Here is a 13,488-nt window from a genome sequence, read left to right as displayed (position 1 = left end):
CCTCTAATTGGCCCAGCCCAGGGAGGGTAGGGGGTAAGCCCACCTTAGGAAAATCAACCAGGTCAAATTGATACATCAGAGAAGATGGTGGCTTGCAATTAAAATGTTTGTTAGCCATCCATTATCCTGTCACTGAACTGAAGAGTTTTGTGTTTTTAAGATAATGTCAGTTGGGATTTCCTAACTTTTGAACCTGGAAGAACTTTAGTTAAAAACTTTTCTATCAGTGGGGTGAGACTCCTTTTCCTATTTTGGGGTAGGAAGGCAGGTAAGTAGTTTGTTCTGGTGACCATCTGGTTCTAAGTGTTGTTATCCTTTGGTTTAACTGCTGACATAGAAGATTTTAAACTGACAAAATATGACCATAGGATAAATAACATTAGATAATTTAGGGATAGGATAAATTAGTCTTGATATACTTGCCTGAAGGCAAAGGAACCCAGGGTTTTTATATGCCAATATAACAATATATTGTTTTGTAGCTGCAGGGCTAAGATGACTGAAACCAAATGCATTGAGTTCATTTGGAAAATTACTGAATCAAAATAGTTAAAATCGGTAATTCTATGTATGGTCTTGTGAAAGCACATTATTTAGGAAGCAAGTTAGGGTCCCAACAGTTGGCATAGCTTTTGGAGGCCTTGGAGAACCCCAAGCCCTCTGAAATGTTCTTTGCATGGGGGAAGTATGCCTCAAGATAATTCTCAACCCTCGTTCTCATTAGTTAGTATTTGCGCTTAACAATGCTGGGGGTTGGGGGGGGTGTAAATTCTGAATTAAACTTCAAAAAGTTTCCACCAAGAATAAACAGGATTTTAGCAAATTTTATAGGAATGGATTTTGAAGATGAATGGAGCTGGATTTATCTATGAGTGCATATACCAACAGTTTTGCTTTGCTCAACAGACTGGTTTTACTTGAGTATATATAACCCAAAATCTAGAACTCCTGAACATAGACCTGGTACAATAGAGAATTCATGGACAACCCTTTGAAAAAGGGGTCAGAGATGCCAAAATAAACCACGTGTGTAGATGGTGAACCTTACTAGTTTTGCCAAGACATTTCCAAAATCTATTCATGTAACTTGCAGAAAAATACTCAGACTTACGGAAATGGTGGACACTGGTTTGCAGTTAAACTAGTTGATGTGAATCAACACCACCAGTGTGACCAAAACTCAGGATGAATCTTTAGGGTAACTAGGTAATAGGATTTTCTGAACCTGGTCTGCAGTTGAGACTACCCACTAGACATTCAGGTGACCCTAATGGATAACATCTTCCCTGTTAAAACTAAGTACTGTGTATCTTAACTTTGGTCTGAAACAGAACAAGTTCATGGACATCTAGACAGTGTCTGTTCTCACTGTATAGGTGCTGGCTTAGTTGTAGTAGTCAGGATGGGAATGTTGGTAATGGCAATTTGGATGTTCATTCACTTGGACTAAATATTATCATCACTCCTGAGGGCCTAACTTGCTAGTAGTAATGACCAGCTCCAATGTGAAATAGTTAAGTGAAGTAACTGCAATAGGTAGTAACATTGAGCTGCTACTGTGAAGTGGGCAGTAGTTCCCATTATAAATATAGGGTGGAGCAAAATCAGGTTTACAGTTGTGAGTATGCAAAACTATTCTGAATCTCAATTTGTTTGTCATGCCAAATACCTGTGCCACACAACTCAACCAGTCATGGTTCTCCAGAGAACTGAACCAACAGAACAGGGATTCATACAAAGTCATCTTATAGTTCTGCATACATATACTTCATCTTGGTATTCATATCATAAAGATGCTCTAAAAATATTTTTTAAATAACAATATTCATGTTAATTTCTATCTTCCATAAATCCTATGTTGTAGAATATGAACACTTCTAAGGCTCAGAAATGCACCAACACGTATCACGTAAGTTCTTTTCAAGGAGTCTACTAATTTATCTCCCCCCCCCCGCCCCCCAGCAAAATGTTTTCAAATTTGGTAGGGAAAGCACATGGCTCAAATATTTAAAAATCTAGCTTATCCAGTAGAGTTATCTTTGCCTGTACCTTTGAGTTTCTTTTAGTCCGTCCCAACATAGAGCACAACAGTCTTCCATTATCCATTCCATTCACTGCTGCTAGCTAAACTTCCTTGCTACTATAAGATGTGATGATGGGGCTGTACCATAGATTTGATATTTCATAGGGAAACTAAATTAGAAGTTTACCTAGATCTCTAAGCAGTTAACAGATGCCATCTGTTTTTAACTATTCAGTTTTAACTTTGATTTGTGTGTTCACCATTTATGAGCTGTATTACACTGTTGTAAGTCCTGGGGTTACAGGGAAAATAAGGCAGAAAGGGTTAGTATTATAAATTGGTCAGGTAAAGCTGTATTTAATAGGACATTTGAAAAACTGAAGGGTGAGTGAGCCATATGTATGTATATTTGGGGAAGGAATATTGTATACAGGAGTAGGAATGTACTTGGCTTGTTCAAATCTTAAGGCATATCAATGTGATTAAAAAGGTGTCGGATGTAAGATGAAGTGGGTAATGGGGCCACATCGGTTACGATTTTATAATCAAAATTTTCGCATTTACTCATGAAATTGGGAACCATTGATAGTGTTAAGTGAAAGTGACAACATAAAAGGCTCAAGTGAGTGTCAAACTAATGAATATAAAAATGAGTTCTCGAATCTAGTGGTAATGACAGTCATGTATTATATGGGTAATTTAATTCTGGTATGGAAGATAGAGGAGTAGGGTCTTGGGCAAGGTTTCTTGGGTGGGGTGACAGCGTTGCTAGATTTATTATGATTATGTCTATAAAAAATCAGGATTTTGAAAATTACCATACATAGAGTCTAAATGGTCACTTATCAGAAGTTAGTATAGATCAATAATAAGACATTCACAGTCTGGAACATTCCTTGTCATGGTTCGAGCTTTCTTGGGTTGGCCAAAATGTCCGTCTAGTTTCTGTAAGATAAAAACATTTTTCATTTTCACCAGTAACTTGATTTGGGTGTTTTGAATATGTCAGCCATCTCCTATGTGATGTTCTCAATGACTTAATTTTATCACCATCAACATCATCTGGTCTACCTGACGAGAGCATCATCCAGTGGGAAATTTCCAGCATGAAATTTGCAAACTTTAACCCTCACCCTAATCTTCTCCATACACTGCATAAATCTTAAATGTCTCTATTTTTACCTTTCCTGAAGTAATAAAACAGTATGCTGAAAATGGGTAGGCAGAAATGCATCAATTTTTTTTTAATGCAGATTGATACAACTGCCATCAGAATACAATCTAACAAAATTGTTTTGAATGAAGTTAGAACTAAGCACTACTAAAGCTGTCTTTAAGAAAACCAAACAAACTTTTTGGCCAACCCAGTACTTATTTACCAACTTTTACTACCTTTGTGGAGTGCCTCACAATACTCTCCATGTGTATCTCATCAGCTATTGCATGATGGGCCATAAAAACTCAGAAGCATACAATTAAGTATTTAGCTGCTCATCTCAGCCAGGCTCTTAGCTGCAGGACAGAAGAGGGGTTGCTTCATCTACTTGAGAGGTTGGATTCAATCAACGCAGGTTGTCGGTTGCTTCCACATGTCTTAGTCTTGAAATTGGCAAGCTGGTACATTCCTCAAGGTGATTGCAGAAGCTTTGAGACCAAGTTAAATCACATTTCAACCCTCTGTTACCTTCCCATGAGCAAACTGCTGCCAAGGAAAATGTCAGGGATGAGTAAATAGACTGCTTGCACTTACGGAGAATGCAAAGCGTATAAAGTGAGGTCAGTGTTTCAGCTTACTACTATATCAAGTTTTCCATTCTCATGCTAGAGGTGCCTTTTTTTCCTTCAGCTTCTGAACATGCAGACCTGCATTTGTTTAGGATAATTTTCCAAACAATTGAATCTTGCTGCAAGGCAGGGCATACCCAGCACCATAGCTGCTGAGCTGAAAATCCCAAATACTTGTTTACCCAGACTCCTTTGCATCTAGAGCATATGCTTGTGGCCTAATCTTGGTCAATCGAATGCTTCCAAACTAAACCCCAAAAGGTAGGGACTATAGAAAATCTGTGGGTAGAGTGGATGATAGTGCCTCAGAGATACCAGCAAGGTGGGATGGGGATGAGGGGTGAAGGATGGGGGGAGGTGGTTCTAGCTCTAATGGCAGCAGTGGAGCAAGTTGTGTCCAGATTTGGTAGTGATGACCTCACTAAACTTTGTGGTATGACTGGCCATAAACCCTTCCAAGCCTCATAATCCCCTCCTGCAGAGTGTGCAGACTACCAACTGCTTTAAAACAAAAGTGCTTAAAACAACTGGCATCTTTACTGATACAGTATATGGAACTGTATTTGTGATGCCTGATTGGTTAGCCATCTCTAGCCTCGGTTCATACTCCCTCTGATTCATTCTCCATTTACCAGTGAAAGTCTTAAAGGTAAGTCGTATCACATCACATCTTTGCTTTGAAATCCTTCAATGGCCCTCTTGCATTTAAGTATTTAAGTTCAAACATTGTGACCTCTCCTTGCAACGTTTGAATACTAGAAGCATGAGGGAACTTTAGTAACCTGGACTAGAAACCCTGACAATAAGCCACTTGGGGAAGAGAAGGAGAGAAAGGAGGAGGCAAGATGGAGGCAACTTGGAACTCCGTGCCTCGTTAAGGTTACATCCAAGTTGCAAGACTAGTTCCCTAATCATTTTGCTTACTCCCTGCCTGACCTTTTTTATTACAACTTATGCATTACAGCCTCGATTACATTGATTTTCTCAGGAGGTGCATTTTTATTAAAGCTAAAAGTGTTAATCCAATTCATAAGATAATGCCTCTCCTCCCCCAAAAGATTGTCCATGGGTTATCTTAAAATTACATATTATGATAACTATTTGGTCTACATGTATTTGAATGAAAAGTTATCAAATAACTTCTGGTTTCCAGTTCAGCATGTCAGGAGCTTGCAAGTCACCACTCCAGTCGTGTCCAGAAGTAGAAAGCTGAACAAACTGAAAAATTAAGATCTCTTTTTAAATCCATAAGGGAGGTGAGGTCACAGGGCAAACCACTGCCCCCTAAATGGAAGAAACAAAATCTAGTCACAACTTAATGGAGAAAAAACCCATAGGCAGAAATGTCTGGAAAAACCAGCACCAGGACAGGAAAACCTAAATTAATTGGTCACTTGCGGGAGGCTCAGTGTAGACAGGTGAGAGTCAGAATCTCCAAGGGGACCCAGTCATAGGAAGGTCAGGGTCCTCACGTTTGTGAGTGTTGCATCCAAGGGCTCAACTAATTTCTCAAATGTTAGAAATACGTCTCCTTGTGCTCTTCGGGGGATGGGGAAAGGAACCACTGTGAAATTCGCCAGAATACTCAGTTTTTCTTAAGATCTGCCCTCAGGAGCAACCAACCAGAGCCTAACAAAACGGGTTTTTTCAGAGTCAAATTGAGCTGGGGTGAGGGAAATACCCAATTCCAGCCCCCTCTTGCCATCCTGTTTTACCTGAGGGGTCAAGGGTGCTGGCGGTGGGACTCAGAAGCACTTGCAAAGGCACAGGCGCACTAAAAAAGACTTGAGACCCACTCAGGCATCTAGACCACCACCTCTGCCCACACCTCATCACATTACTAAAGGCCCATTTACAGAAATTCCATTTTTTCAGTACATTGTTTCCACCTGTCAAAAAAATAGAAGGTATATTAAAAGGCAAAAACCACAGTTTGAAGAGAGTAAGCATTAGAACTAGACAAGGCAAGGTTGTTGGAATTAGACTGGCAATTTAAAACAAGTTGAATATGCTAAGGGGTGTAATAGTTGTGTGCAGGGATAGGTAATCAGAGATGTAGAATCTTCTAAATTCTAAGAACCAAAAGTGCTAGAGATCAAAAATACTGAAATTATTTTGACGAGCTTATTAATAGGACATAGCTGAGGAAAGTATCTCTGCTTGAGGAATTCTCAGTAGAAACTGCTACAAAACTAATAAAATATCCAAGGACTATGAGATGACTACAAAAACCAACTTAAATGTAGTGGTAATATCAGAGAAGAACAGAGGAAAAAGATTTGAAGCAATAATGACAATTTTCTTAATGAGACTGTTAAGAAAATGTGTTACCCCCAAAATCAGGTGTTGAAACTTAATCCTTAAAGTGATACGACTTGGAGGTTGGGCCTTTGGGAGGTGATTAAATCGTGAGAATGGGTCCCTCATAAATCGGATTATTACCCTTTTTATGAAAGACCAGAGAGCTCACTTGCTCTTTCCGCCACATGAGTACACAGCAGAAAGACGAGAGGGCTGTGAACCAGGAAGTGGATCCCTACCAGACATTGATTTTGCCAATGTCTTGATCTTGGCTTTCCCCACCTCCAGAACTGGGATAAAGATGTGCAGTTTATAAGCGACCCAGTTTATGGTATTCTGTGACAGCAGCCTCAACAGATTAAGACCAAATCACAGACCCTGTAGTCTCAGAGAACACCAAACAGGATAAAAACTCCCGCCTCCCCAGAAAACACGAGGCATGTTGTTCTCAGATTACAAATAATAAATATGAAAAAGTCCTGAAAGCAGCCAGACAAAAACCACACCTCACCTATGGAGGAGCAAACCTAAGAGTTTCATCTGGCTTCTCAGAAATGAGGAAGTATGTGAAATATTTAAAGTGTTGAGGGGAAAAAACACCAAATTAGAATTCTGTACCTTGTAAAATTATCCTTCAAAAGTGAAATACTTTCTTAGATAAAATTGAGGGAAGTGGTTGCCAGTACATGCGCCTTGCAAGAAATATTAAATGAAGCACTTTAGAGGGAAGGACAATATCAAGATACTGAGAAGACAAGTCACACAGACTGGGAGAAAATATCTACAAAAGACAAATCTGATAAAGGACTATTATCCAAAATATACAGAGTTCTTAAAATTCAGCATTAAGAAAATGAACAACCTGATTAAAAAATGGGCCAAATATCTTGGCTGGTGTGGCTCTGGATTGAGGTCTGGCCTGCAAACCAAAGGGTCGCCGCCAGTTCAATAGTTCAATGTCCAGTCTAGGGCATGTGCCTGGGTTGTGGGCCAAGTCCCCAGCAGGGGGCTCACAAGAGGCAACCACATATTGATGTTTCCTTCTCATCCTCCCTCCCCTCCTCTAAAAATAAGTAAAATCTTTAAAAAAATACATAAAAATGTAAAAAATGGACCAAAGACTTTAAGAGATTCCTTCACTAAAAAAGATACACAAAAGGCAAATTAGCATATAAAAAGCTGTTTTTACACATCATATCTCCTACGGAATGCAAATTAAAACAATTATATATGACCATACACCTACCTATTAGAATGTCCAAAATCCAAAATACAAAGTCAAGTGTTGATGATACTTTGAAACAACAGAAATCCTCATTCACTGCTGGTGAGAAGCAAAATGGTGCAGCCATTTGGAAGGCAGACTGGAAGCTTCTTACGAAACTAAAAATACTCATAATCCGTGCTCGCTTTGGCAGCACATAAACTAAAATACTCTTATAATCCAGCAATCATGCTCCTTAGATTTATCCAAAGAAGTTGAAAACTTACATCCACACAAAAACCTGTACACAAATGTTTATAGCTCCTTTATTCATAACTGCGAAAAACTTGGAAGCAACCAAGATATTCTTCATTGGTTAAATGAATAAACTGTGATACATCTAGCCAATGAAATATTGTTTAGCACTAAAGAAATGAGTTATCGAGCCATGAAAAGACATGGACGAAATTTAAATGCACATTACCAACTGAATGAAGCCAATTTGAAAAGGATACATACCCTATAATTCCACCTATATGACATTGGAAAAGGAAAAACTATCGAGATGGTGAAAAGATCAGGGGTTGCCAGGGGTTGGTGGTTGGCAGGAGAGTTGAATAGCCAGGCCACAGAGGAGTTTTAGGGTAGTGAAATAAAAGTATGACACTATAATGGTGAATACAAATCATCATACACATTCTTTTTTTAATTTACTGATTTTATTTTATTTTTAAATATATTTTATTGATTATGCTATTATAGTTGTCCCAGTTTTTCCCCTTTTGTCCCCTTTGTGCAGTGCCCCCTTTCCTCCAGCGATCAGTCCCTCCCTTTAGTTCATGCCCCTGGATTGTGCATTAAGTTCTTTGGCTTCTCCATTTCCTATACTGTTCTTAACCTCCCCCTATTTTGTACCTACCAATTATGCTTCTTATTTCCTGTACCTTTTCCCCCATTCTCCCTTTCCCCTTCCCAGCTGATAACCTTCCAAATGATCTCCATATCTATGATTCTGTTCCTATTCTGGTGAATTGCTTAGTTTGTTTCTTTAGATTCAATGGTTGGTAGTTGTGAATTTGTTGCCATTTTAATGTTCATTGTTTTGATCTTCTTTTCCTTAAATAAGTCCCTTTAACATTTCATGTAATAAGGGCTTGGTGATGATGAACTCCTTTAGCTTTACCTTGTCTGTGAAGCACTTAATCTGCCCTTCCATTCTAAATGAGAGCTTTGCTGGACAGAGTCATCTAGGTTGTAGGTCCTTGCTTTTCATCACTTTGAATACTTCTTGCCAGTCCCTTATTGCCTACAAAGTTTCTTTTGAGAAATTAGCTGATAGTCTTGGGGGAACTCCTTCGTGAGTAACTTCTCCTTTTCTCTTGCTATTTTTAAGATTCTCTTTATCTTTAACTTTTGGCATGCTAATTATGATTACATTTGGAGATATCCCAGAGGCTCCTTACACTATCTTCATTTTGAAAAAAGTCTTTTCTCTTCTTGCTGTTCTGGATGAATGCTTATTTCTTTGATACATTCCAAATCATTGATTTGAACCCCAGCTTCATCCCTCCACTGTTGATTTCCTGTAGATTTTTCTTTATTTCACTTATTGTAACCTTCACTTCTTCCTGGGTCTTTTTTATATTGTTGCCATATGCATTCTTTGCGCATCCTGATCACCAGTGTTTTGAACTCTGCATCTGCTACATTGGTTATCTCCATTTTGTGCAGTTCTTTTTCTGGAGTTTTGTTCTGTTCTTTCATTTGGGCCATGTTTCTTTGTCTCCTCATTCTGGCAGCCTCCCTGTGTTTGTTATTGTGTATTAGGTAGAACGGCTTTGATTTCCTGTCTTAATGTATACGAAATGTGCAAAACATGTAATTTTACATACAGAGAAAGTAGACTAGTGGCTTCCTAGGGCTAGGAGTTTTCAGGAGGATTAGGAAGTGCCTGGGAATAGATGGTTTTTTTGCCCTGAGGATGATGAAAATATTCTAAAACTGACTGTGGTGACGATTTTATGACTTTGAGAATATACAAAAGATACTGAATTGTATACTTTAGATAAATGAATTTTATCTTAATGAAGTTGCTATGAACTTCTAGCCATCAAAAGGCAGCAGGAAGTATTCTGCCTTGCTCTCTCTTGGGTCACTTGCTCTGAGCAAGGCCAACAATGAGGAAAGTGAAGCTATCCTAATGAAGAGTCTTGTGGCAAGAACGGTGGCCTACGAACAGCCAGCACCAATTTGCCAGTCACAAGTAGGCTACTGGAAGTGGATCCTCCAACCCTACTCAAGCCCAAAGATAATTGCAACCCTAGTTAAACTCTTGACTGCAGATTCATGAGAAACCCCAAGCCAAAGCTTCCCACCTGTGCCACTCCAGAATTCCTGTTCTACAGAAACTGAGAAAATAAAGTTTTAATGGTGTTTTAAAACAATATGTCTTGAGGACATTTGTTACTAAGAATAAATAATAAATACACAACCCAGTTTTCTAAAAAATGTGCAAAATCTTGAACAGCAATTTCATGTAAAAAAGATATGCAGATAACTAATTAGTTGAGCAAAGAAATTCAAATTAAAGCTGCGATGAAATACTGCTATATACCCACTAGAATGACTAAAATTTTCAAGTTGACAATAACAAGTGTTGACCGTGATGTGGAGTGCCTGGAACTTTCATACATTGCTGGCAGAAGTATAAATTTACACCAGATAGTTTGAAAACTATTTGACAATATATTTTTAAGCTAAACCTTCATAAACCCTGTAACCGAGAAATTTTACTCCTGGACACATATACTACAGAACTGAATGCTTACATCTATAATAAACATGTACAGGAATTTTGTAAGCTTTAATTGTAATAGACCCAAACTGGAAATAAGTCAAAAGTCTTTCAACAGAAATGAATAAATAAATTGTGATATATTTACACAATAAAATACTATGCAGCAATAAAATATAGTTAACAATGGATACATTTGGTTACATGGATAAATCTCACAGACATAATATTGTTGAATGACATAAACCAGATTCAGAAGAGTTCATACCATATGGTCCCATTGATAGGAAGTTTGAGAACAAGCAAAATAAACTGGCTGTTGATAGAAATCATAAGAGTAATCACTTCTTAGGTGGTTGAATACAATTACCAATTACCTGGGATAGGTAATGAGGGAGCATTTTTTGTTGATGAAATATACTATATCTTGATCTTGTCTTGGTTATATAAGTCTAATTGTAAAATTCATCAAGCTCTATAATCAAATTCTATATACATCTCAGTAAGTTATGTTTCAATTAAAAAATTAAACTATAGTGGGAGGATTGTTTAAAAGAGGGACCATACAAGGAACAGAAGAGAAATATTATAAATTATCGTTAGAATAATAACATAAAATATTACATTTATGATCCAGAAATAGTGTATCTAAAAGCAGGAACAATAGGAAACAAGATGGAGCTCTTGAAAATTAAAATATGATGAATAAATGAAACACAAGTTCAATAAAAGATAAAGTTTAAGAAAACTTGCAGAAACTTTAATAGAATACAGAAAATCAAAGAGGTGGAAATTATAGGTGATAACTAAAAATTAGATCATTTCAGGATATTGGTAATAAGGGAAGTTGCAGGCACACTACAGAATTTGGGGGAAAGAAAAGTATTTAAGATACAGTACAAATAAAGGACGCAAGCATCATGATGGAGTGAGAAGGCCCCTTTGCATCTCCCCTTGAATTTCCAACGAGGCAGACACCTACAATTCAATAAAGGTGAGACAAGAGAAGACACAAGAGAGACACGAAGACCCAAGAGAGACCCACACATAGGCGCACTGGAATACGTGGGGGCAGTGGGACAGGAGGAGGGACAGGGAAGGTGTCTGCAGAACTCCCCTGCCACCTTGGTCCCAGATAACGCAATCAGTGCAGTACTTAGGGTGCAACCCTCACACTACAACCCAGCAGAGGGTAAGAGGGGCAGAAACAGCGTGGGCACTCAATCCAGCTCCCTAAGCACCCGTCCCGCGTGGCTGCAGAAGTGGAAACAGCAGTGGAGACGTGTTTGTGGACTCAGGCTAGAGCTCACGCTGTCTGCAGCCATCAGAAACAAGATGGCAGCACTGCGGGCTTGGCAACCCTTGCTCCCCGCCTCCTCCCACCCGTACCGGCTACATCCCCAACCCAGGGTGGTGGTGCGTTGAGATCCAACTGACCAGGACACAGCAAGGATAAGCACTACTCGGGTCCCTAGGCAGTGCTCCTCAACACTCCCCTCATCCCCAGTCCTAAACGACCCTAGCAGGTGAGGGGGAAAAAACCCAAAATTTGTGCTATAGCACCATCTGCTGGGAAAGAAAAGAAAGACCTCTAATTGTCAACCTGCAGACTTGTTAATATAAAAATGGAACCTACACCCTGACTGGTGTAGTTCAGTGGATTGAGTGTGGGACTGCGAACCAAAGAGTGATCGGTTCAATTCCCAGTCATGGCACATGCAGGCTCAGGTCCTGAATAGGGGGCGTTCCAGAGGCAACCACACATTGATGTTTCTCTCCCTCTCTTTCTTCCTCCCTTCCCCTCTCTATAAAAATAAATGAAAGAAAATGACTGACAAATGACAAGTTCACACTGAAGCTCAAGAGAGCAGTCATCAATGAGATACTTAGAAATTCAGTTCAAGTTCATCTAGAAGAGAATTAGTGAGCTCAAATGGCATCCAGATATAAGAAGAGAGCTAAGATTCTTTTTTTTTTAATGAAAAAAAAGTCTATGAGAACTGACTCCATTAGAAAGAGCAACAAAGGCTAATGGGTATCCCAGAAGGAGAAGAGGAAGAGGAGAGAACCTACTTAAAGAAATAATTGATGAGAACTTCCCAAACCTAAAGAAGGAACTAAACATTCAAAAGCTAACAGAACATCTAATTATCTCAATGAGGAGGAAAAAAAAAAACCAACCTTCTCCAAGACACATTATATTAAATCTGTCAAAACTTAAAGATAAACAAAGAATTCTCAAGACAGCCAGGAAAAAAGACAGTAACCAATGAAGGACACTCCATCAGATTATAATCAGATTTCTCAGCAGCAACCCTACAGTACAGGAGAAAAATGAAATGATATATGCAAAATATTAAAAGAGTGAAACTACCAGCCAAGAATAAGATGTCCAGCAAAATTATCCTTTAGGTATGAAGAGGAAATAAAGGCTTTCCCCGCCACACAAAGGCTGAGAGAATCTACCACCACAAGACCCGCATGGCAGGGTGTGTTGATGGGAGTGCTTCTACCTGGGAAGAAAGGACAAAAGGACACAAAACTTTGAGTAAAATGACAGGCAGACAGAAGTAGGAAACTACAACTCTTATTTCAGAATAGGATATTAAAACTACTAGCAGCATAAAGGTTTAAGAGGGGAAAGAAAACATTTGCAAACCATATATTTGATAAATGGTTAACATCCAAAATACATGAAGAACTCATGCAACTCAATAACAAAAAAATGATTTTAAAAATGGGCATAAACAGAAAACTTTAACTTTCAAAAAATAAATAAAATTAAATTAAAAATGGGCAGCAAAACAGAACAGACATTTTTCCCAAAAAAGACATCCAAATGGCCAACAGGCACATAAAAAGATGCTCAACAACACTAACTTCATAGCAATGCAAATCAAAACCACAGTGAGATATCATCTGACATCCATCATCAAGAAGACAAGAGATGACAAGTGTTGGTGAGGATGTGACAAAAAGGAAACCCTTGTACACAGGTGACGGGAATGGAAATTGGTTCAGCTGCTACGGAAAACAGTATGGAGGTACTTAAAACATTAAAAAATAGAACTACCATGTCATTCAGCAATTCCACTTCCAGTATATATCCAAAGGAATGCAAAGAGGATATTGAAGAAATATCGGCCTGCCCCTGATTGTTGCAGCATTACTGCGCAGCATCTCAGACTGTTGCGGCATCACGACTCACAGTCGTGAGAAATAAGGAAAGCCTGCCGCTGCAACAACGTAGATGGCCCTCGAAGGCATTATGCTAAGCTAGATGAGTCAGACTGAGAAACTCAAATACTGTACAACAGCGGTTCCCAACCTTTTTGGTGCCAGGGAATGGTTTTGTGGAAGACAATTTTTCCACCCTCTGGA

The sequence above is a fragment of the Desmodus rotundus genome, chromosome 2, assembly GCF_022682495.2.
Source record: "Desmodus rotundus isolate HL8 chromosome 2, HLdesRot8A.1, whole genome shotgun sequence".
Lineage (NCBI taxonomy): Eukaryota > Metazoa > Chordata > Mammalia > Chiroptera > Phyllostomidae > Desmodus > Desmodus rotundus.
The sequence above is the reverse complement of the archived record's forward strand: the minus strand, read 5'-3'. Positions refer to the sequence as shown.